This window comes from Lampetra fluviatilis, chromosome 5 (assembly GCF_964198595.1).
Source record: "Lampetra fluviatilis chromosome 5, kcLamFluv1.1, whole genome shotgun sequence".
In the NCBI taxonomy this organism is placed as follows: Eukaryota; Metazoa; Chordata; class Hyperoartia; order Petromyzontiformes; family Petromyzontidae; genus Lampetra; species Lampetra fluviatilis.
This window is the reverse complement of record NC_136279.1, coordinates 10,687,663-10,713,409: the sequence shown is the minus strand read 5'-3', so window position 1 is coordinate 10,713,409 and position 25,747 is coordinate 10,687,663.

The following is a 25,747-nucleotide window of genomic DNA, read 5'->3' as shown; positions in this document are numbered from 1 at the left end:
GCGATTTCAACAGAATAAGAAGTATTGCGCTTTCAGAACGCTGGCTTCCTTCCTTGCTTCACTCAGCTGCCCTGCCCTGGCACGTTTTGCGAGTGGCGGCGTTGGGTGGACAGGAGCACGGGGAAAAGTGAAACCACCTGACTGAGATTAGCTCCAGCAACACGTTTCATTCCCCTGGGGGCGAGAGGAGAGGGGGGCAGGCGCGGCGAGGATGGGAGTGTGTGTGTGTATGGGTGGGAGGAGATTAGGGGTAGAGTGCCTGTGGTTTCGAACGATCTGACAGGACCCCCTTGTCCACCGCGCTGGAGTGCGTGACTGAAAGCCATTAAACCATCTCGCACATGAATCAGCCTCGAACTCCGGACTTTGACGAACGGCGAGGAATGCGCACATCACGCCCCCCCCCCCGTCCCGCACCCCAACGTTGTTTGATGCTGGGCCACTGAAACGCCACCTAAACCTGCATCACAGCAAATCAGAGCAAATGTCGTCACCGTGTCGCTCAAGGGGAGCTGGCACTGCGAAGTTGTGGGTGGTTTACGAACCGCTAGGGGAGAGCACTGCTCCACTGCCACGGCTCGTGTTGGTAAGTCAACACTCTCCGAAACGTCGTGAATTTTATTTTTATTTTTGTTTTGTTTTATTTTACTTTCATTACTTTTAATGTTTTACCTACGTGACTTTACCGAAAAAACCTGAGAATATGAATCATTGCAGTCACGAAAGCTTCAAATCTAGAATTAAGTAAACACTGTGGGTTATGCAACAGGTCGATTTATTTGCGGCCAATTGATCTCCTGAAATTAATTTATTTCGCAAACACGAATGACCTTTTCCACCTAAAATGTTATAATAATACCGTTCCTCTTTTGACCCAAGGAAGGGTCAAATAAATCTGACGTCTTTTTTTCAAGAGAGTACAGTAGTGCCATTTGGAGTATTACAGTTTTGTACTGTACTGTTTGCTGCAAGGGAGACCTGCAATACTCTACAATAATGCATCATGAAACAGCTCATTAGGCTGGATGAAGTTCTATATTAAAACAAATCATAATTTATCCATCATAGAGGGGTTTTTTTTGGGGGGGGGGGGGTTAGATTCTATTCAGCATTTTTATATCGCCCTTTCCAGGAAGACGTTTCGTCAGTAATTACAACCAGCCTCATCAAGCGACTGCCAATTCTGGCCAATGTGATGAAGTAACAACTTATTGGCAAGCTTTTTTTTACGCGACAAACCTTACTAATTGGCTGTCCAGTGGTAGCTGGTTTAACGACACGTTATATTTACGCGATACTAACCCCCCAAAAAAACCCTCTATTATGGATAATGTTGTTCGTGAAAACCTACGTGTTTAAATAATCACAATTTAATAACTATTAGCTACCCTTTTGGTAATGTATGATGACATACATGCGATGAGACTGCGGCATTTTTTTTCCCCCGCGGGTAATCCTACAATTTGAGAATTAGAGAATTCACCCTCGAATCACAGGATTAAAGGCCCTCTCACCAGATTCTCAGCAGCTAAGCAGTGTTGAGCCTGGATACTGCTTGGATGGGTGACCATCATGCGTACAACTGGTGTCATAGGCTGCTGCAGGGCGACGTTGTGGGCAGCTGAGGGCAGCTGAGGGCAGCTGAGGGCAGTGCAACAGAATGAATTGCTATGCTGTGCTAAACTCCCACGTGTAGCCTCCACACCTTCACCAACCGGCACTGACCAGAATGGTGAAGTATGGTCAAACATGCCCAACAACTCACAGTGTGTGGGCAGGTCTTCATTCAGCAGCAGATTAACAAAAGGGCATCTTACCTTTCAATCCCACACCATTTTGTGTAATACAAAGGTCACAAAGGTGTCTCCCTGCTCGATAAATCATGGGGCAGTACTCATCTATGTTGGCAGTCCTGAGCCACAGCTGCAGCAACTCCTCATTTCTAAGATGGGACCGGTTCCTCCGTGGAATACCACAACCTCTGTCTCACTGCCTACAAAGTGGTGCTCATTTTATTCACCTCAGAGAAACATTGGCTGAGCAACAGATCATATCAAACTTGTGGCAGATCAGTGCATGTGAGTCCATAATATGAGGCTTTCATTTGTCAATATAACTGTACTTATACATTCAATTTCTTCGAAAAAGTCAAGTAAGCCGCATGGCTTAATGATTTAACTGTGTTTGCTCTGCACAAACTATATAGATGGTCATAATGAGAGATGAGAATAGAGGTGAGGATATCATCATCTGGCTGGGTCATTAAAAGCGAGGGACGCAAGCAAGACTGAGATGGAGACACAGAATACACAGAGTTTTTGGTTTTTAAACCCAGGGGAGAGGAAGGAGAGGAAAATGAAGACCGAAGATCAGATGGTGACATCACAGCAATAATGAAAGTGGCTGGGGTGGCACAGATTTCACCAGGATAAATAAAGATTCTGATTCACATCGGGAGATGCCTTCGATTGGCAAAAGTGGAGGAGGGATAACCCCGATGGCCAACCCCATAACAATGTGGGCCAACGGCCATAAGTAGAAGACTCGATCTAAATAGGTGTGATCTTTTTCACACACGTGAAATTGTTTACGTTTGCGTGACCAAACATTTTTTCACCACAAATCCCAAATTCCTTGTATCCAACAAAACTTCAAACCACAATTACAAATGACTGTTACATCTGTTAGAATTAAGACACGGATATTTATAAAAATGGCATACTGGCAAGCATGTGTATGACTTAGGGACGTTGTACTTAATTGTGTTGCTCTTTGACACAAATTTGCTTTGAACGACGTATCTCTAAAACACATGTGAGCTAGTTAATCCGAAGTATGTACAAGGGGATGGTTTGTCAATCGCTGTGTCTCACGAGAGACACAAGCAGAACAGCCAAGGTGACATTGGATACCCAAACTGTTGCAACAATTCAGCCAATGTTGGCACGAGCCCAGTCATTCACCTGGGACCCTCCCAGCAAACCGAGCTAAGAAAGAACAAACTAAGACATTCTGTAAATCATAAAATTACATAAAAACGTCAGCATCTGTTTTTTTCACCTAACAGCCTGCAAGTGATGATTTAATCAAATTCCATTTTGCTAACAAGGTAAAGATCTCATTTCGGATTCTTTGTGTATATTGAAATAAAGACAAAGTTAAAATGCATCTTTGTTCCACGCAAACTGGCTCAGAATGTTGAATGTAAGCCACGTGGAAACGACTTGAATTTTCATTTCACGATAGGTGTAACTATTCACCATCTGTTGTTGCAAATTTAGTGCTGTGACTCAATGTAAGAATGAAATCTTGTTTTTAACATCGTGGCGAATGTAGCGACTACTCGCAGTAACGGGGGCTCACAGGAGTCCGTTCCTCACAAATTATACCAATGAATAAACAATGATTCTTACACGAGCGATTCAATGCACCTATCGTATGGTAAGCTTGATAATGTCTCGATATCACCTTCATGTTATTTGATTCATCGTTACGCACCTGCCTAACGTCATCGCACTGGTTGCGTTCGTCAATAGGCTAAGATAAAGGCGGAGCCCTGCAGTTGCTTCCCCACGCCGCTGCTCGTGGAAGGGCTTCCACTGGAGGGAGCCAGACGTCCTGGAAGAAGCGTGAGTACGCCCACACTTCACCCCATCACGTGCGTTTTGTTGACAAGCCGGTGGTGTCCCCATTTATACGGCTTGGTGGGCAGAGGCAGGGAGGGGGGGATTCGGGAAACTCGCACCAATGTTTCAACGTTGCACGCCAAAATGTGGAATCGAACCGGTGGGACCTCTGCATTGCGAGCGCAGCGTGGTCGCCATTACACCTCAGCAGCAATATGAATATTTAAATGTAGTCTGGAATTCAGTCAGCATAATGTACATTTTTTTTAGTGTCTCGGTCTCAAAACGTTTTTGACCGCCTCTCATGCATGAAGATATCGCTTGCGTAACAGGAGATGTTCACCCAAACACATACCATCACACGCATGCACGCCCCCCATCCTCCCACAAAAAATGTGTTCTGCCACCTTTACGCTATCTCACTCCGATGTTTTGTCAACCAGGACATGCTCGCAAGATTTCCTGATAAAAGTGAAAACTCAACATGGTGGATGGAGTCTTTTGCAACGTAAAGCACACTCTGCATTTCTTATCTGTTTTCTCTCTCACTCACTCTCGCACACTTTAGGTCGTTTCAGAGCGGTAAACAAACACAGTTTTGTCCGGAGAAGAAAATGGTCAAACATTTCAACACATTAACCTTTTGCAGGTTGCAAGGATAGCTTACAATCGCCATAATTAGCCAAGCAGAGCATGAAATAACATACTGTACCCGCAGGCGATGGAATGCCTAAAAACGCATGGTAGAAAAAAGCCAGCGGACTAAATCATCTAGAGTTTCAGCCGTTATGCATGACATTCTTACTATTTCCCAAATACAGGTTTGCCAAGTAGCAGTGACTTGCAGTGAATTAAATGGGGCTCTTTTTTAATCAATGTAGCCCCTTCTTTTACGTTTTACCATTGGTTGTAAAACAGCAATTGCAGATGTCGAAAATCATCTCAATTGGGCCTCGTTCGCAGTGGTATAACATTGTTTATCTCATCAGATTTCGGAGATTTATTTGGTATGCTTTTAGAGATATATTTTGCGCGAAAAATACTCGTGCCGTTTAGCGTTACCTTTTCTGCGCACGTCTTGTATGCATTACAAATGTCACCATTGTGGATTCACATACATGCCCCTTGCACAAGACACATTTGGAAATGTTTCACGTTCATTAAATGTGGGTGTGAATTTACGTTTTATGGGAAACACCAAGTTAACTTTTTTTGAAGTTTTATTACATTTCTGGAGATTTTGAAAGTACCCATTACACATTCAGTGCAGCCCCTAGGACGGAATATATTTTTACGTCGCTCAATAAGCCAAATAAAGTTGGGTGAAGGTAGTAAAAGGGCAGTGCAATTATTTACTTACGCCACGCTGCTGGCAGAAGGGCTTCGACTCGAGAGGGTGTTGTTGTCTATTCTTCCAGGCTCGCCAGATCTCTTTGGAATGATGTAAGTACCCACACTACCGGACCACACGTGATCTGCCTCCCGACTCACTATAATATGCCCATGCATATACTCATGGGTGGACAGAGGTGGGGAGGATTTCAGAAACTTGCACCATTGTTTGAACTGCTGCGCAGGAAGATCGAACCGGACATGACTGGATTGCACGTCCAGTGTGCTGCCCATTCACCACAGCAGCATAACATATGTTGATAAAATAACGAGCCTAAATTGCTCACCTTGGTTGAGGTGAGGCACAGTACATCACTGTGAACACCGTGAATGAAAGCAATGGCTTAATAATAGCCTTGCTAGAATGGCGGTTAATATACTTGATGTGTAAAATTTGACTAAAAACTTTCGTGACTGCAGGAATTAATATTCTTGGTTCTTTCGGTAAAGTCACGTAGATAGAAAATAATGAATAAATAAATAAGTAGCTTTTAAAATGAAAGCAAAAAACCACGACGTTTCGATCGCAACACGAGTGGTCTTCATCAGGCGAAAGAACCAAGAATATACTTGATATGTAGGTGAGGATATTTAGTAAATAAATTACTCTCAGATCATCATATGCACAGGACACCCCTTGGCTGTACTACGAAGGGGAATGTGGAATTCAGTATTGAATCAGTTGAATTCCTCCCTGTAAATAGTGCTTAGTGCTGTCTCCTCGCATGTGTGAATAATCTCCAAGCACTCAAGCTTTCTCTCACGTGCAAAAAATACTCAAAGAAATAAATTGCGAAAAGCTCCGTACAGCTCCTTCCTGCGCATTTGAGAGACTTGGTACCAGGGGCTCAATTTCCGCTGGGCCTCTCCAGGTAGGGGATCCACATCCAGTGTTCATCTTGCTGTGGCTGTGGCTATTCGTCACGTTGCCTACGCCAGTTGACCAGTGACCTATAAACTATTCATCGAGAAATGAAGCCCTGCTTGTGTCTCATTATCGGAGGCTTTCCTTGGTAAGTTGAACAAAACTTAATTCTAAACTTGCGTATAGAAATACGTTCAGGAGCTTAACGTCAATGTCGAGGTCTGTTAGCCAAGAGAGGGCCTTAGGAGGAGCGTGTGTGTGTAGTTGTTCTGTTCTTCAACCGTTGAAGGAGCACAGAGTGCAGTGATTTGCCTGTGGACCATCGTTTGGGTTGATTGGCCGCAATCGCGCTATAGCTTGTAAGAATCACGATTAAAATGATTAAACAGCGTGTGAGAACGCAATAGGTGAAAGGGGGTGGTGTGACCAGGCTGGGGCTCTGTCTAGACTCTGTCGATCGGTTTGCAAATCATTCTCGTGAGGTTTGGTCAATGTCAATATTTTGTACGTTGCAGAGTTGGACCGTGACTCCATCAGCGGCTGGGGGCCAGCACTGCGTTCCGGGTTTCACTTTGCAAGTAAACGAAATAACTGTCCGTCAATTGGCACAGCACGCTGACACAAGCTGAACGTCCCCAGCTCACAACGCCGTGTGATCATCCCCCGTGCGTCATCATTTACTGCCCTTTGCATCCTCCTACTGCGTCAGTCGTGGCAGTTGTTTTGCTCGTCAGTTTCGGGTTGGTGAAGGGGGACAGCCCAGAATTCGTTCAGATATCACTCACCACTGATGTTAGCTGTGGTCAGAACTCGAACTCAGGTTGGCAGGTTCATAGGGCCATGCGTTAACTATTGCGCCATCGTTCCACCCATGTAAGTGTGAAGCGTCAACAAACAGAATTCGTGTGTCCACATGCCCGAATGGGCATCGGGCGGTGGTTTTATATTTTGACTTAAAGCTTTCGTGACTGCAGGAATTCATATTCTTTGGGTCTTTCGGCAAAGTCACGTAGAGAGGTTAAAATTACTACAAATAAAATAAACAAAAAACTACGACGTTTCGATCACAACACAAGGAAAACAGAGGGGGAAAGCTGGTAAAAGCAGACTGTTTTGAAACAGTCGGCTCTTAGCAGGTGTTTTGTTTTAAAACAGTCTGCTTTCAGCAGCTTCCCCCCTCTGTTTTCCTCCTGATTACGATCGCTTGTGTTGTGATCGAAACGTCGTAGTTTTTTGTTTATTTTATTCGTAGTAATTTGAACCCGTCTACGTGACTTTACCGAAAGACCCAAAGAATATGGTTTTATATTGTCAAGTCAAAACTCACAGTCACATTTCTCCGTGCGCAATTACATATTTGGCAGCGCTAATAACAATTGCTCACTATGACGAACCATTCGCGGAAATTCCACATTACCACGGCAGAGGGAATTCCCTCCATGAGGACAGCCACTTTTCAACTTCCCACAAAAGTGGCAGTTATTTTAGCCAAACCTGGAGTGATGATGGCCCAGGATTTCAACTCTACACCTGCGAGTGGAGCGTTCAGCATCCCACCACCACCACCCACGCAGTTAAATATAACTCTGAGACGGTGGAAAAAAACACACGCGCACGCACACGGTCGCACAAGCCGTTTTGTGTTTACCACCACGGCATCCGCGGAGGCGATGTGCTTAACGTGCCGTGGGTGCACGCGTGAGCAATTGCCCACGTGCAGCAGAGCGGCCGCATGGTTTTCGATGCTCAACGAGAGGTTTTTTTTTTGCGGAATGCAAAAGTGCAGCACTAGGGAGGGCCACGTGGCAGCCTTCTCCAGGACGCGACGAAGTTTTGCAGGTGTATTTTTGTTTGGGTATTTACATTTTGACATATGGGCTTGGGAGCCGAAATGTTGTTTCACCTGGTCAGGTTAGAGTGAATTTTCCTATTTTCTTTGGGAATGCCTGGGCAAATTCCCACTGACCTACAGCCTGCGAGTGGCATTGCAGATATATTTTTAGCCTCTCACCATATGTGCGCTTTCCATTCCCCTCCCTCCCAAACCCACGCCATCCCCCCCACTACTCCACGTGTTTATGCTGACAAAATGTAAAGAGGGCGATTTGACACAATAAACATGTCACTGGCCACCTTGCTCCTTGTGGCAATGTTTACACAAATGTAAATAATCAATGTGCCCTGAATAGCACCAAGTATTTAGGATTTTGTTTATTTCATTTTCTATATTCCACAGGGTGGACTGCAGAGTTGCAATTCCAGCACACGTGCGTTCTAGTCACAACAAAGGAACAAGACCTGCCGTTTTTTTTATTTCATGAAGCCTCATATGCGCTCTGCATTAATGCGCCATACATCAGAGCTGTTTCTGGTGGTGTGTATTTAGCTGCAAGGCGTCTCCTTTACAATTAGCGTCTGTTCCCCCCTCTCAGATGGTCGGACATCCAATATTCTATGGAATCCGCTGCTTGGATAATTTTTAGTGAAAATGTTTTCGATCTACTCCACCGCATCCAGGCTGTTTTTTTCGTATTTGATTGCATCGTGTTATTCTTTTCCCCTCACCTCCATTAGATGTCTCAATGTGCTTTTTAACTAGAGGGTTTATTTATTATGCACATGGTTATTTTTGTTGTAAAATTGCTCTTGTGTGCACTCCAACAATAAATTCGCAACTTGCCAAAAATGCTTCAGACTGTTGAGGCACAACTCAAAATATTTTGGAGAAATTACTTGCAATTGACAGAGCCTGCATGAAAGATGTGGCCTGCATGCAAATTGTGGACTGCCATTCAGATGACTTGTCTAAAACTTTGGAGCTGCCCCTCCACTGGCTGAATTATTTTGTAACACATCTCCCTTGATCAAGAGACTTGTAGTCTCAATAAACCATCACCTGGATGAAAATAAAGACAATTAATTAATTGATTGAATATTTGATTTGTTGATTCACACATTAATGCAATCAATAGCCACATTTTCCGTATATATAATAAGAATACATTATTTACATCAAATACAACAACCACAAATTGGAGTTAACTGCTTGTTTTCATGAATTATAGTTAAAAAAACAAACGTAAATTAAATGTGTTGCTCTGCAAAAGAGAAAAGCCCAAATTCGGTTACCAGTTTTAACCGATTCAACAATGAACAAGAGAGCGGCTTGTAGCTGCCCTGCTGACAGTGAATATTGCCACTACCAACTTTGAGTGTTTTCTCCATCACCGTCGTTTTCACCCGGCTCATAGTTGTAGATGCAGTCATTAAAGAACTGCCAATTACTGTGTTGGTTTTCCATACAATATTTATCTGGAATTGTTACGTAACAATATATTATTCAAACATGCCTTTACATTTAGAGTAATTGCTCTGGGAAAAATGAAAAACTTATGATAGGAATGTAAATATGTTTTAACACACAAAGCTTCCATTGTTTTTTTTTTCCATTTCTGCATGGCATTATTTCCACGTGTGCTCTTAGGAGGTAAATCCCAGCGTACCTTAATCTGTTACTTTTGAGGTCGTTATATAAACCTCCTCAAACTTGGCTCCCATTGAGTAGCGCTGTGTGAATTCACGAAAATATCTTGCTAACGACTATTAAGGATGGAAAAAACGCACCGTGTTAAAACAATTATTCAGTGGGAATGTGTTCAGAACTCCATGTTGGAAAGATTATATTCATATGTTGTTGCCAATATATTTTTGTTCAAACGTATTCTTACCATCAAAACATCTACAGCGGTGTAATGTTTATCTGGAGGTGAAGACGTACATTCGAAGGATGCCATAGCTAATATAACATTTATTCTGAAGCAGAAACAAACTTGTAAAATGCTGGGTGTGGCTGTAGGTTATTTATATATATATGGCATTGTGAAAAGTGGAGGCAAAAAAATAAGAATACAAATGACAGTGCTACTTTACTAAGTGGAGGTGTGAGCAATTTGGCAGTGGTTAGCACACTGGGCTATGAACTTGGTAAACCCCGAGTTTTATTCCTGGCCACGGGTAATATGAGTGGCGAGTGATATATCAACTGGTCCAGACCAGTGTGGGGAAGTATGGACATACCAACCTCTATGATCGACGTGATATTCGGAGGCCTTAATCTAGCAGTGGATTTCAATAAAATGGTATGCTAATTTATACTCTACAATGTGCACATTAATAATAATAATGATACATCTTTTTTTCGCCACAAAACCTGAGCCTCAACAATTTGTCAGTTGGGCCCAGCAATGGAATGTTTGGGAGAACCATTAATGCGTGTTTAGAATGTAAGGAGAAACCATAGTAGCCAGAGAAAATCCACTCGTACCGGTTGAAAGTGCTCAAAGTCCACGCAGACACATCAGTCGCTGCACTGCCACTCCCTTGCTCTACCAAGCAGCATGGGAGTCTTACACAGCACATGACGGTCTCTGCTTGATCCAACAATCCCACACGATGGATTACAGGTGCGCCCCACAGCGCCAAGGTTTATTGGCTTGTGCCATTTTAAACTGCTTAATGATGAGAGAAGATATAGCAAAATGTCACTTTAGAATCTGCAACTTGTGGTCGCTGGGCGCCTCAGAGGTCAGATCATTGAGCTGGCACTGCTGAGATGAGATCCTAGGTTCGAATCCAGGCAGACATCCACTTCTGATCAAATGGAGTTCTCAGGTGCAGTGAATTGATGGTTTCAGCACAGTCACCAATGACTGCACTAAACAAAATATGACATTAAATTTGGTTCATATTTAATTTGTCAAAATTCCAGCTTCGAGAATAAAACATTGTTTTGGTTTGGGTGGCAGGGTGTGTGGTGAAAGTGATCTGTGTTAACCAGTGGTCCCTTGAAAGTAAAATCAGAGGTATCCATTTTACAACATGAAGGATTGCACTTTTTCTGCGAGAGATCTGAATGGATACTTAGTTTCGTGACATGACACTGCTAGCACATTGGGATAAATATTGGTGGTAAAAAAAAAACATGCAACTTGTTTTATCCATGCAACTTGTTTTATCCATGCATTGTGGCTGGAGCGAAGAAAGGGCCCCTTCAATTATCAAGTTGCGTTCATGCAACCCCGGGTAAGACGACCCGTAAATGTGGCCTAATATTTCCATTAAAGTCGAATATTCATCATGCCGCCAACGGAGACAAACCCACGACTGTCCCACGGCGAGAGCAAAGCCACCAATGTAATTGAGCCTCCGACACGAGAACGTGCATGTGCGTAACAAGGGGCGTTAATTCATTTACAAAGTGCGAAGTGGATTAGGCGACGCTCCAAAAATAGGTTACCAGCAGACGGGCTCCCATGACAACTCTAACAGAGTCTCGTTATATGCGCTAAGTAATTGAGCGGAGTAATTGAGAGCTTCCCCAGTCTCCCGAGTCAGACCTTAAGCGCTTAGCAAACACGCACGTGACGGTGCGCCGAGGCAGACATGCCTGTCGGCAGGGCCATGCCAACGCGAGCAGACGCCCGCCATCCGTGCACTGGCACGTACGCTGCTGCTGCTCAAATACGCGGGCACACGCTATTCACGCACGCGCGCGTTTTTTTTCTCTTCCAGGGGTTTCCCGGGCTTCCTCCGTAAAAATGTAAGGGTGCTTATTTGCTTTTCCTTTCAGTTATGCAAGACTGTTTAACCAAGGCGGGAACGTTTGGCACTGCATTGTCAGGTGGTCCCGAAGGCATTATAAAAAAAAATAACGCTTTCAAATACAAATGTCATCTTGTGATGCTGAAATTTAATTTAAATGTGGTCTCGCCCCTATAAAGTGTTTCGTATTTTTTAATATATATATCATAGCTATTAATATATCAAGACCAAAAGTCAAAGTTTTTCCTTGTTCGGACAAGCATTTGGAAAAGCAAATTTTCATGACCATTCAGGACCCGTGGTGGAAAGTACAAAGTTGTGAGAGGTGCCAATCTATTTATAGGACATTCACTATTGGTTTAAAATAATTATAATGAGCAGAATCAATTATAATGGTAACCTTCCAGTTGTGATTGAGGTTCTATGCCACAGTGCCACCAAGTCTGATATATGAAGAAATGTTAACAATGTACTCTCTTAAATTTTGATTTAAAGCTTTCGTTACTGCAGGGATTCATCTTCTTGGTTCTTTCGGTAAAGTCACGTAGAAGGGAAATAATAAAATAATAAAAATAAAACATAATAAAATAATTCTCACGACGTTTCGGCCACAACGCAAGCAGCCGTCCTCAGGTGGAGAGCAGGTCTGTCGAGTAGACATGTCTGTCGAGTAGACAGACCTGCTCTCCACCTGAGGACGGCTGCTTGCGTTGTGTCGAGTAGACAGACCTGCTCTCCACCTGAGGACGGCTGCTTGCGTTGTGGTCGAAACGTCGTGAGAATTATTTTATTATGTTTTATTTTATTATTTCCATTCTACGTGACTTTACCGAAAGAACCAAGAAAATGTACTCTCTTGTACATATTCATTGCATTTTGTTTACACAAGTTTAGTATAAAATGAGTAAGCTGCAATGTGTGACTAGTTCCTAAGCTTCGTTTGATCCGTAAAAAAACTGTAACGCCTATGCCTGTCATGTGGTTGCCATTTCGCCACCCATGTCAACAGATGCAATGCTGGATGTCCGATTTGTTTTGCACAAAACCACCCATTTATTCCCAGCGTGTGAATCACAGAGGGGAGTCCCAAAGAGAAGCCCCAAAGTGACCGCTACCCATTTCCACAACCGACCAGAAATCCTACTCGATACAGCCTTGGTGTTTATTTGTGCATCTCTATCAGTCATCTGTGCCCTTCCACATTTTGCATGCTCCATATCCTCCACGTGTCATGAGCTGCTTTTAGCAACGAGGTAGGTAGCACATGTCAGTGAAGCATCAGGTACACAGGGAACATTGAGTTTCTTCCAAAAATATACAGAGCCTTTTCAAAGGGATGCATTTTTGCAAGTTGTTATGAAACTAGCAAGTCTTTAAAACACAACTCATGTTGAAATATCTTTACGTGGATCATTCAAGTGTATTGTCCCGTTATGGCTGTAATTGCGATTAAAGCAATACAATTAAAATACGTAAAAATTACGTGCTCCATGTTTTACATTTTGATTAGAAACGACTTCTAAGAGCAAAATTAAATTAATTCGTGGCTTCACATTAGTGACAAGACGTACATTAAAATGCTAGTTCTCTTTTGTCCAGCCAAAATTTCTCAACAGCTTGTTGACGTAATGCACAAACATTGGCCACAGCACAATTATTAACAACCCATATGAGAACTGGCACGTCACATTTATCCACAAAACCACGTCCCCGTGTTGCCTGCCAGGGCCTGATTCGATGTTGATGAAGAGCTGGAGCGATGATCCAAGGTGCACGGTCCCCTCTATTGACGTCATTGGGATTGGGTGGTAAGCAAGCGATGGAATCCATCAAGGCCACCTCTTAACTTCAGCCAGGATGAGCTGTGCGATGCCACCACAAGGGTGGCCTTTGTGTTTTGTTTTTTTCTCCGCTGTGTGTTTTGCACCACAAGCCACAACACGCACCTGGCTTGGAAGTGCATCGCCTGTAGATCTTTCTGTGATGTCATCGCTTTGATGCGGCATTCTTTGTAAATGAGGGAACGTCACAACAATTCCCATCATGGATTACTTAGAAGCATTTCCTGATGTTTATTCTGATACGGCCGCTATTTATTAGTCGAGCGTGCTGCACCTCCAGCATGCTGTGTGAGCTATCGCACACGGGGTTAAAGTGCCAAAATACCCATCTGTCAGTGAGACCTCAAAGGCGCTCATATTAAAAATGTAAAATATGGCTAAACACATTCATACTTATATCGCAATGTGGAGCGCAAATACGCGATATCGTAATTTCAATTAAATTTTACCTTGTGACTGTATGAGTAATGCTGAAGAGCATGGATAAGATACAAAATTGGCAAACACATAAATGAAATGAATAATAATAATAAAGTTAAAGCGCCGGCATGCTCCAATGAGCATTGCGACAGTGTTCAGCTGCAATGCTGACCCTAATCTAGTGGTGGCAATTCTACATTCATATGACGGGAGCCAGTCTCTCCATAGAACAGCCACTCTTCATGATTATGATTATTATTATCTTATAATGAAGACAATATAAATAAGTTCTGATGTAAAAGATAACGGAGCAGTCGTTGGCGCAACACACTATAAACCCGTCGACCTTAGTTTGATTCCCAGCCAGGGCTGATATCAGCGGTGAGTGACATCAAAACTCAGCCTGGGAACCCCCGCGACTCAACCCCCTTTACCAACCTGCACTGACCAGCATGGTGAAGTATGGTCAAACAACCCCCATGATTGGCCACACCACGAGGAGTCTTTCATCCAGCGATATAGTGACATAAGGCCCGCAAATATGCTACTCTTTTATCTTTTTACATTTCTCTTCAATCGCCACAAAAATGGTCACAATCGTAAACCAGCGTGCAAGCAGCAGTGCGCATTCCACTTGCGTTGGCTCTGGTTCTGCCCACAGCTCATAATGAATTCACGTAGCCGGACTGAAACCACAAGAATCGAGAGAAGCCATCCCAGCTGGTCCTAATTTACCTTAAACTACGACACACACGCCAGCAGGGGCGGTTTCTTCATTAGGGCGATTGGGCGACGCACCACCAATGTCATTCAACCACAGAGTCACGCTAGCCGTCACTGTGCCTCTGGATATAGTCCAATCAGCGTCATGCTACGTTCTGTGGAGTACCGCCTCTTTTTGGGCGATTTCCCTCCAGCTGAGAATCGCCCCGAGTGGTCCCATAGACTTACATTCAAAGATGTTTTTTTTCGAACGGGGGCTCTGCAATGCATTCTCTATGGCTTCCGGGAGGGCTCGCCCTAACGTGCTTACGTCATCATACGTGCTTACGTCATCATATGTAAGCACGTTAATCCAACAAAATTATGTCGCCACCTAGTGGAATTTTTAATAAAAGAATCATGAGTGGTTTGTTTTAATAGTGAGTATAGAAACAAACAAGATGTATTGTAAGAGTCACTTTATTTTTCATTAATATTAAAGAAGTGAAGTTGCCTTTACATGCTTAAGCTGTTAATTTATCCTTTGCATGGGTGGACCTTATCCTTATCAATCATCCAGACATTTGCCCCCCCCCCTGAGAGATTTTGCAGGAGCCGCCACTGCACGCCAGTGCCACATAAAGCTTCGAACGCATCTTCCCAACATTTTTGTGAAATAACGTTATTGTCATAGTGTCCACCGCGCGGCGTGTCACCAGTCTCATAGCGATTAGTAAAGCTTTTAACGAATGTAAAATGAGTGTGACACCCTTTCAGATGTTCCGCTTTGGAATGGAGTGATTAAGCAAATTCTTGCAATCGATGGCCGCGATTCGATTCAAACTTCGACGATTATTTTTAAGACTGTGGTGAATATTGCTGCATCCAGTGGCTGGATGATGAATCATGTGAACTCATTCCACCAACGATGTCCCTGAGGTCTTCAGATCGCCTTCTTCCAAGTAGGCCGAGGTCGAGGCTAATTTTCTGGGGTGATCGGCCTCTTGCCATTGCAGTTGCGAAGCTTTAGAACGCTTCGCCTTTGCGAAGACGACAATCAGAACCATTAGCTATATTTCAGTCTGTTTTTAAAACTCACCTGTTTGAACTGGCCTCTACACCATAGTTCTGGCTGTTTACCCTGGTTCTGTTTATTTTCTGGTTTCCATACATGGTGCATTGGAATCTACGGATTAAATTCGCCTCACAAATGTTCATTGATACTCCATTCAACATGTATCTCTTCATCACCACCAATAGCTATCATCTATCCACTCCTGGATTAAGGCCTCCCCAGGCTTTTAACATCCCTCCATTATCGTGATCATCATCAACATCATCATTTATTATTCATACCGTGCCTCCCATGCAGTGCATCTTGAGATGCTTGAACAAATGGGTATTTGATATAATTGCTACGTAAGGAAAGTATTGCATTGTTCAATGCAGTTGAGAAAATATATACACCCATCGAGAACACACGAATTTTAAGAGCTAAACTCCGCTTGAGACTCCCTTGCTGTCTACTTCATTTGAGTTGTTCATTTGGGATCTGGAAATAATACATCGAATGTATTCTAGATTTGAAGTTTTTTCGGTAAAGTCACGTAGGTAAAAAAATAAATAAAATTACTGTATCTCACTTGATACAATAATTTTGCCGTGACGGTTCCACCTGAAGACGGAAGCTTGTGTTGCCTCCAAAACGTCGTGATTTAATTTAATGTATTTATTTTCTTTTTTTACCTACGTTACTTTACCAAAAAAAACAAAGAGTGCATCTAATGTAGTTTTACTTTGATGTCCTGTGGGAACATGAGCAACAATTGCAGGGCAAGCTGTTCCACAACTTTAGCGCATTAACACCAAATGCTCCTTCATGAATTCTTAGTTTAATTCACTCTTCTTGTAAATAAAATAAAAAATAGAGTGTAATTTACCGTTTGCAAAATATTTGTGCAATAATTATACTTCAAATATCGAGGCCCTGAGTTGTGTCACAGAAAAAAGTGGCGTTTTTTTTTCTTTAAATTGTCTTGTTGTGGATTTCACACCTGATGATGATTGCATGTGTTGCAGTCGAAACGTCGTGAGGATTTGATTGTATTATATGTTTATAATTTTATTATTTCCTTTCTACGTGACTTTACCGAAAGAACCAAGAATATGAATCCCTGCAGTCACGAAAGCTTTAAATCAAAAGTTAATAACCGTTATTTTAACTCCACATCTTTTTACTGGAATCCTGTTCACATTAGTCGGGGAGTGACATGATCGCTTTTATGTTTTTACATTTTTAAGATAAGTCTTTGCTGCGAGAATTTCGAAACACATCGTCGCCGCTTCAGTTGCTTCTTTGGAATTCCAGCAGACAAGGCGCTACAAATCGTCCTGATATTATCGCACAACAGACCAGGCCCTGAAGAAAGGGAGGTGTACGCACCTGTGAGACCTGAGCTCTTCTATGCAGGTGAAAGAATGTCGACCTCATTAGTCCGCTCCGTGCGTGTCTCAAATGTAAAATTGGAGTTAAACCGTACTCCACAAGTTTTCAAAGGCTTGGAAAATGGGAAAAACGTGGTGAGCAATCCCCGACGTCAAATGTAAACCTGCTAACCTCATTACTTGTGGTGTCAGAGAGAGTCTGGGCCTGCGGGTCTCAACCGAAATATTTTCACTAAGTATTAACACTCTTGTTATTCTTAGGAGGGCCCTGCATTCGAATGTTTGGTCATTGACATTTATTAACACCGGTGAATAGCATGGCTGGCGATGTACGGTGCGAATGAAGTTCAACAGTGGCATGCCTTGAGTACCTCTAGAGAACTCCACGTATACGAGAGAGTTGACGCTCAAAGCTCCGCACAAATAGATTAAATTCCCACACTCGATACGGTGAGCGGACCGAAGTTCTCTGTGGACCACGCTCATTTGCTCCACGACTATCTTCTGGAACCTTTCAGCCCTCACAGTCCCGTGGTGGTGTGCCACTGGTGGTCACTCATCCAATCACTCTCCAGACTCAGTTCCTCTTATCGTCCCAGGTTTGACAAGATCAGGCGTATTCAGGGCAATTCGGTCACAGACAAGCGAGAAACATAAACAAATGTGTTGACTCTTCTCAGGATGGAGAACAATGACTTACCGTGTTTAAGTAACACTGACTTAACAGCAAAACATGCCTTATCGAGACATTGCTGACTTTGCAGACATTTGGCGATTGTCTTTGTTTCGTTCCGCTTGCCACCAGACCGGCATGTATACAATATCGCCCGATTGAAACTTACATTGGCAACAACACTGCCACTGCCAGAGGATGTCTGTCTGTACGTGATCGCACGATTCAACCGTCTGTCTGACCAGCAGGGGCACGTGTTCTACAAGGTCTTGCCAATGAAAGGGCAAATGTTCGCACAAACGATGCAATGACGGCGCAATGTTGTTGCCTTTCGTATTCATAATCGGCATGCAATTAAAAGTGTAATGCTGCACTGTGCAAGGGCGTGAAATAACAAGAACCCAGAGGTGGTTCAAGGGCTGATATGCACGTCAGAGCACGGAGCTGACGCGGCAGAAGTTTGTGTCTGGGTTTTAGCCACCACGGTTCTCCGACGCAATAAGTTGATGGTTTCAGCTCAATCACCAATGACTGCGCAGACATACAACTACAACGGGTGAATTTGTCATCGCTTAATCCGACACGAACCGGCCACGACAACTGAACATGTTTGTTGATTTTCCCACGACTAACATTGTTTTAGATTTGAAGCTTTCGTGACTGCAAGGATTCCTACTCTCAGTTCTTTCGTTAAAGTCACGTAGGTAAAAAAATGAAATAAAAAATTAATAAAAAATTAAATAATAAAATCACGACGTTTCGGAGGCAACACAAGTCTCCGTGCAGCAAATCTGGCTGTGACGGTCCCACCTGATGACGGAGACTTGTGTTGCCTCCGAAACGTCGTGATTTTATTATTTTATTTTTATTAATTTTTAATTTCTTTTTTACCTACGTGACTTTACCGAAAGAACTAAGAGTATGACATTGTTTTACCCGGCTAGAGGAATTATCGTCGAGTGTTGGAAGTGACAGGGTTATTTATCATCATGCGATGCTCTGTTTTGACAATTTCGCCATCTTCAGCCATGATCAATTGACTGCTGGAGGCCGTTGCCATCCCTCACACAATGCAATACTCCACAACAGCGGGCAACGAGCCCGTCTCATCGCTCCATCTGCACAATGGGCATCCTCTTGAGTGTGTTCCCTCCTTTTTGCTGCCACTCAGTGGTTCATCTCGCCTATCTGTCATTACAGTAGCCCTTATTCTGCCAAAGTTGACTTTTCTTACTCGCAAATATTTATTTAAGCTGCATCTGTTCTGTATTCCATGAATTCCTCTTTTTCTTATTTCTATCCCATGCATGTATATATCCATGCTTCTTTGCACATTTTTGTCATTTCATTCCATATTTTTCATTATTATTGACCATGTTTATGATCCAAATGTCATAGCAGGTAATACGCATTGATTACAAGTCAAATTCATTTAAATACCAGTGTGGAAACTGATGCGGCTAGAATCACAGATGGACATATTTTTGTTTCATAGCACGACACTTATATTGCCGCTGAAATATAACAGTTGAAAGAAAAATGTTAAATATTCTACTTGGACATCTGCAGTGCGGTTTAAGGAAGAAGAAAAATGCAAGCCGAGTCGTATCCAATAAAATGAAAAAATCTAGAAAAAGTTTACCAATGGAATCCCGCGGTGGCAAGATGTTGACTACCTCGCCTGGTATATCGGAAATTGTGGGTTCAATCCCGACCTTGATGCCTGTAAATTTGGAGTTTGCATGTTCTTCCCATGGTCGCATCGATTTTTCCTCCTGGTCCTCCGGTTTTTCCTCCACATTTAGAAACATGTATTTTTTGACTGTATTTCGCTGCTATAAATTTCCACGTGATAAGCCATTACGAAGAGGTATCATTTGTGGCCAGGTAACTTATGAAAAAGAGCAATATAGCTAAGCGAGCCTTACCTGATAAAATTTGTTAAGTTTCAACTGTTTGTTGTGTTTCGTTTGTTCTCCTTCCCACGTGGCTCTCATTAGTATGGTTGGCTACGTACGGTGCGAAAGAAGTTCAACATGCATACAAAATAAAAAAAATAGTTTAACAAAAAATGTTTCATAGTTTTAAATAGATTCATAAATGCCACTCGGGCTACCTGCTTTACTAGAAATAATAAACTGTCGTTGGATGTGGCAAGCGTTTGCTAACTGACATGTCTGGGTCACATAGATCAGATACGATGGCGGTGCGAGATTCTTGTGCTGAGAATCGCGGGCCCCCCGGATACCCAAAGTCATGCAGGGGAACGAAATGTGTCGCAGGTGCAGGGCATTATGTTGCCTCTGCTTTGAGGGCCAGCTGCTCAAATGTTTAGCACCCTGTATGAATGTGTTCGTTTTGCTCGGCGGCATTCCAATATTGATTAAAACGATAGGGCAGCACACGAACCCGTTCAATGCCTTTGACAAGTGTTGATGTCAACACAAATGGAAAAATACAATTACGGTGACTACGGTATATATATGCGTATAAATTATTGCTTTTTCTAGACATTTATTAGACGGTTTTACGAAGTTGACATGCCTTCCAATATGTGGGTTGGACAAAGGTAGCAATTCATGGCAGCGGAACAGACACGCACGCAGCTATGGAATGTCTCAACTCAAATAGTCTCTGGGGGATGTCAGATACCGGCCCCGTCTGCTGACAGTGGTTATCTGTAACACACGCAACCCACTGTGCTCCGTGCCATGAAACGTGTTCCATGCTACAGATCCACATCCAATTTCGGTTGCTGTTTCTTTTAATTAGACGGGGCACACTTTTACGGGTGACTTGTAAATGTTTACGCTTTGGCCGCTCGAAGCGAGCAAGGTTTGGGAAATATGACTGCTCGTTGGCACGTTGTGTTACCAACGCAGCCAATCTTTTGCTTCTTTTAGTCAAATGCCCCTTTATTGCACGGGGTCAGCTGCTCGGATTTGCTCTCTCCGTGTGCTTTTCCTCCGTGCCTCTTCTCTCGTCGCATCCGCTGTCCCTCACACCTCGATCCACCGCATCAAATCATCTCCCCCTCACTCTCCCCCCGACGCCTTCTGACTTGTACCCGGTGGCATCTCCATAGCCCTTCTCATTGCATCTTATTTTTTGGTTGGGTGCTGTTACACATATCTACATTCTTGATTTGAATGTATTTATATTCAGTGTCTGTGGTTGAAGATGTATTCATGTTGGGTTTCTGTGGTTGGAAATGTATTAATGTTGAGTTTATGTGATTGGAGATGTATTAATGTTGAGCGTATATGATTGGAGATATATTTATGTTGGGTTTATATGAATGGAGATGTATGAATTTTGGGTTTCTGTGGTTGCAGATGTATCCGTGTTGGTATTCTGAGGCTGGAGATGTATTCATAATGGGTTTTTTTTGTGGCAGGAACTTGATGTGACTGTTGAATGTGAGTATAGATGTGTACGTATGTATGTTTAACTCTTTGCCAGCACGCGACTTCTCGCAAGGAGCGGCTGACCTGTGCTGCCATAAGTGATGCCCCACGTGCTAATTAGCCTTGCCAAGGTTGCCGGGTCAAGTTCGCACAGTGGTGGCAACTTCCCCCTGTTCGCACGCAATCTCGCACACACATACATACACAGTGGCACACACACACACACTCAGATTCACACACACATACACACAGCGGAGCACACACACACGCAGATCATACTCACACATATTCAGTGGCTTACGCAACGACAAAAATCCCCCATATAGCCTTAACAGACTGTAGGGGCAAGTGCTGTTAGCGAGCACCTATGAAGGCCGGAACGGTACACGAGGGGTGTGGGGTGGCCAGCACCACGCCCGACCGCCTTTGTCTCCCCAGTGGCGATGTTTACACACCGCACCAGGTACTCATTTGAGGCTGAGTCGACCTAGGGGAGGCGCAGGACCGGTTCAGATAATCGTCACTGGTGTTGGCCGGAATCCAACCCGGGTCGCCGGGTTCATAGCGCTGCGCGCTAACCGCTACACTACCGCTCCCCAGTGACTGACACACACACAAGGACAAAGATTCACCAAATAGCCTGAACAGACTGTTGAGTCAAGTGCTGTTCGCAAAAATATAAAGGCCAAACACAGCACACAAAGGGGTGGTGTGGCTGACACCAACGCCCAAATCTCCCGTAGCCGATGGCCTTCAGCCAAAGGCTTAACGGAATTTGTCAGAATGCAAAACCCATGCCATTTTACATCAATGTGTCCGGTTTCTTTTTTGTTCATAAGCCTCACCGAAGCAGCATTTATGCAGTGGCTCACGTGTCCAGACGCACATGCGCACCCAGTCGCGCATATGCACGTGGCGGTAAACACGCGGTCGTGCCGATGTGGAGAGCATTCAACAACGACAGCCCTGCAAATAAATAAAAATACAGCTGCAATTTTTTGGAGGCTAAATCACTTCAAGATCACAATCAGCCTTGATCCAAGGCAAAAAAAAGAAAACACTATTATGGGCGAATTTTAAGTTATTACTTAATTGGCACATTCCAGTCGTGGCAACTGCACACGTGTGTTGATATTCACGTTTCTAACGTTGATTGCCGGGCAAGAGCCAATATTGTCAAGTGTTGGGAGCGACAGGGTTATTTAACACAATGGTGATCATTATTATTACTGTTATGATGCAATGTAAAAGCATTGAGGAATAAATTCTATTTTCGATTTAAAGCTTTCGTGACTGCAGGGATTCATCTTCTTGGTTCTTTCGGTAAAGTCACGTAGAATGGAAATAATAAAATAATAAAATAAAACATTATAAAATAATTCTCACGACGTTTCGGCCACAACGCAAGCAGCCGCCCTCAGGTGAAGACCAGATCTGTTGGCGCAACACACTGTTTTGACAATCCATCAAATTCAACCGTGGTGAGGACCTTCCCAAGCCATCGGCATCCCCTCACAGACCCGCAATGCAATAATCCAGCCCACACTTGCAGAACGTGCAGATCTCATCAAATCCCGCCTTTGAGGTGGGCATCCTCTTGGGTGTGATCACTCTTGTAAATTGAGACTCGTCTCAGGGTCTCTTGAGTTCTCCACCTGGTTAACTAAAAAAAAACTTCACTTTGAATAATCAACTGCAATTTTTTTTAAATATTACGCAATAGAGGTTGTTTTATTTTATTTTTATTTTATTTTATTTTCATTAATTTTGATGTTTTACCTACGTGACTTTACCGAAAAAACCTAAGAATATGAATCCTTGCAGTCACGAAAGCTTCAAATCTAGAAGAGGTTGCTTTTGTCTGCGTGTATATTGCATATATATTTAATAAGAATGTCGGTATTATTAAGTTGTCTGCTTCTTTTTTGAAATATGTTTTATTTTAATCGACAAAAACCCAACAATATTTACGAATGTGTGCGATGTTTTAAAAGTCCATCGCATTGTCAATGCCAGTGATTCCCAACATTTCTGGACCAGCGTACCAACTGTCAACCTTCAAGCAGTTTCAGCGGACCACCGTGCAGTAAAACACGTGGTATTTTGTGAAAAGCATCGTATCGACAACGAAAATAAACTCAACGCATTCGTTTACATCGATTCCGTGGACCGACAGGTTAGGAACCACTGGTCTATGCTATGTGTAAAGATATTACAAAATAGTGGCATTTTATTTGTATATATTTTTAGAGTGATGTGTTTACCTTTCCTATACTTCGCACTCCTATCGTGTTTTTGTATTGGTTGTTGTTGTAACGTTTTGACGCGCCTCTACTGGACATTTGTGAAAAATAGCTTCATAGCTCATCGGAATCCTCCAGAATAGATACATATTTTGATTGATTCTGAATAAATCGTCATAAGCAGACACCGATCGACAGTGCAATATCATTCAGTCGCGTCGTGATTTTTCTTTTGTTGCAAACATTTTCAAGGTGTGCATATGCTCTATGTATACCTGTATTAATATTTTCCAAGAAAACACTGAATCATGTTTACTATGGAAGATAAATGTATGCACAAACAAGCGTTGGACCTAAACCACGAGCGGCTCGGGAATGTTCAAAATTTAATTTAGGTCGCTCAGCTGCTACAAAGTCACCTTTTAAATTGTACCAAAATAATATTATTTTACCAACACTTAGCAAAACACTACACTGCCAGCGGTGCTCGTTTCTCTTTTGCTGCAGTCTTGCACGGCCAAAACAAACCAAAACAAGAGCTGACTCGCTCATATGAATGTTCCTCTCTTCCATGTGCAGACGCGCGATGTCTCGTCTCATTGCGTGAGTGCCCCCCCCCCATCACACACGCGCACAGACGACGTTGTACACAGGCGCGCACATCCTGACCGCCCCCCTTATTCCACTGCCCACGTGCCCCTTATGTGTTCGTCCATTGCCGCTCTCTTCCTCTGTGTGGCGGTTTGCCCACACGGCTGGATTTAACACGCGACAGCCACGCAAGCCACAAAAACACTCACCAGACACTTGGGTGTTATTTTAAAGCCTCCGAGTAAATTATGGATTTGACCTTATTGAATGAATGTCTTTATATTAGTCTACATTTTTACACCTTTCATTTACATTTCGCCAAACAAATAACATGTACTCCTATGCTCGTCGTCATTGGAGGGTCCTACCTGACAAGGGTAGAAATTCTACATTTCCATGGCAGGGACCAGTCTGCCCATAGGGCAGTAGTAATGACTTAACAGTAATAATCTACAACCCCTTTGTCATTACACCGCTATATGAAGGTCTCCAAAAGACGCGTGTCATTTATGTCACTTTTTTTACTAAACTTTACAACACTGACTGGTTCCGCTTGGTGCAGGGGGTTGGAGGGGGGGGTCAAGGAACTCGAGATGCAATTGGTTGCAGAGTTTCTTGAGTTGCAATTGCTTTGCAGAGTTTCTTGAGATGCAATTGCGTTGACACGCCATGTAAATTCACAGAGATGACGTCGTAGTCGTCGTTGTTGTTGTTGTTGTTGTTGTTGTTTACATGTCAAGTACATTTTGTGTTAAACCCCACGTTCTAATCGCTCACCGCAGAAAAGCGCAACCGGCTCGCACTCAGCGCGGCTCAAGGAAGCGAATCGAGCCGAGAGCGTGGAAACCATCCCGCGCGGCAGCGTGTCCCGACGCAAACTTTCCCCGGCGCGCGTGCCTCTCGCCAATTACATCGACTTCCAAACGCGTGTCCTGAACAGAACCATATGAGCCCCCCCCCACCCCCACACTTTCCCCCGCAAGAGCTAAATTTCGCTGTAAGGTTAATCGCTTTGAAAACAAATCCTCACGTTCCTGCGCTATTCTGCCTGCAATGTTTACGACGTGTGCTTCTCTGGGCCATCGCGGCTAGCGCGCGTCCGTCAGTCCCTCGCGGTGTCGAGCACGCGGTTGTCCCGCGTTGAATTGGTGTCGTTTTGATGTTTGTGTTTTTGTTATGTGTTCGAGGACACTTTCTCCTTTACTCACGGGGTCGCGTTGCATCAGTGAATTATGACAAAAATAAAAGAGTGGCTGTTGAGTTGGCCTTGGCGCCAGCACTTGTTCCCGTGTGCTAAGCGATGCGCTGCCCAATCAGACGGCCGAAATCAAACGAGGTATTTATTTGCTGTGAGTTGATGGACCCGGGCTCACTCCTGCAGTTTGCTTTCACGATTGAGCCTCGTCCAATCGGACGAGCCAGATTTGTATACAATTGACAATTAGGTGCAGAGGGAATCACTCTCTCATGTATATCACCGAATAATACGGTGGCTATGTGAAGCTTAACATGGAAGGATACTGGATTAATTCCCATGACATATTTTATGGGGTAGTCAATCTGTCACAGGAGCTTTGAGAGTGGGGAAAAAAGCTTTGTTCATTGCCTAAATACAGATTGTACATTTGCAAAATAATAAAACAAATTTTTGTCAATTTACCCAGTTACTAAGCTTCACTCACCCAACTAGTGAAGTGTGGTCAAACAACCACTTTTACCCACACGGTATCTATGCACCTTCATGCAGCCACGGATTTACAAGTGGTTTTCAACAAATACGTTTCACTTGTTATAGAATCGTGGCACAATGGTTAGTGCACCGCACTATGAATCTAGCAACCTGAGTTTATTTCCTGACCATGGCTAACATCAGTGGTGCGTAATATCTGAATCTGTCCTATGCCGCCCCCTATACCAACCTGCCCTGACCAGCGTGGTGAA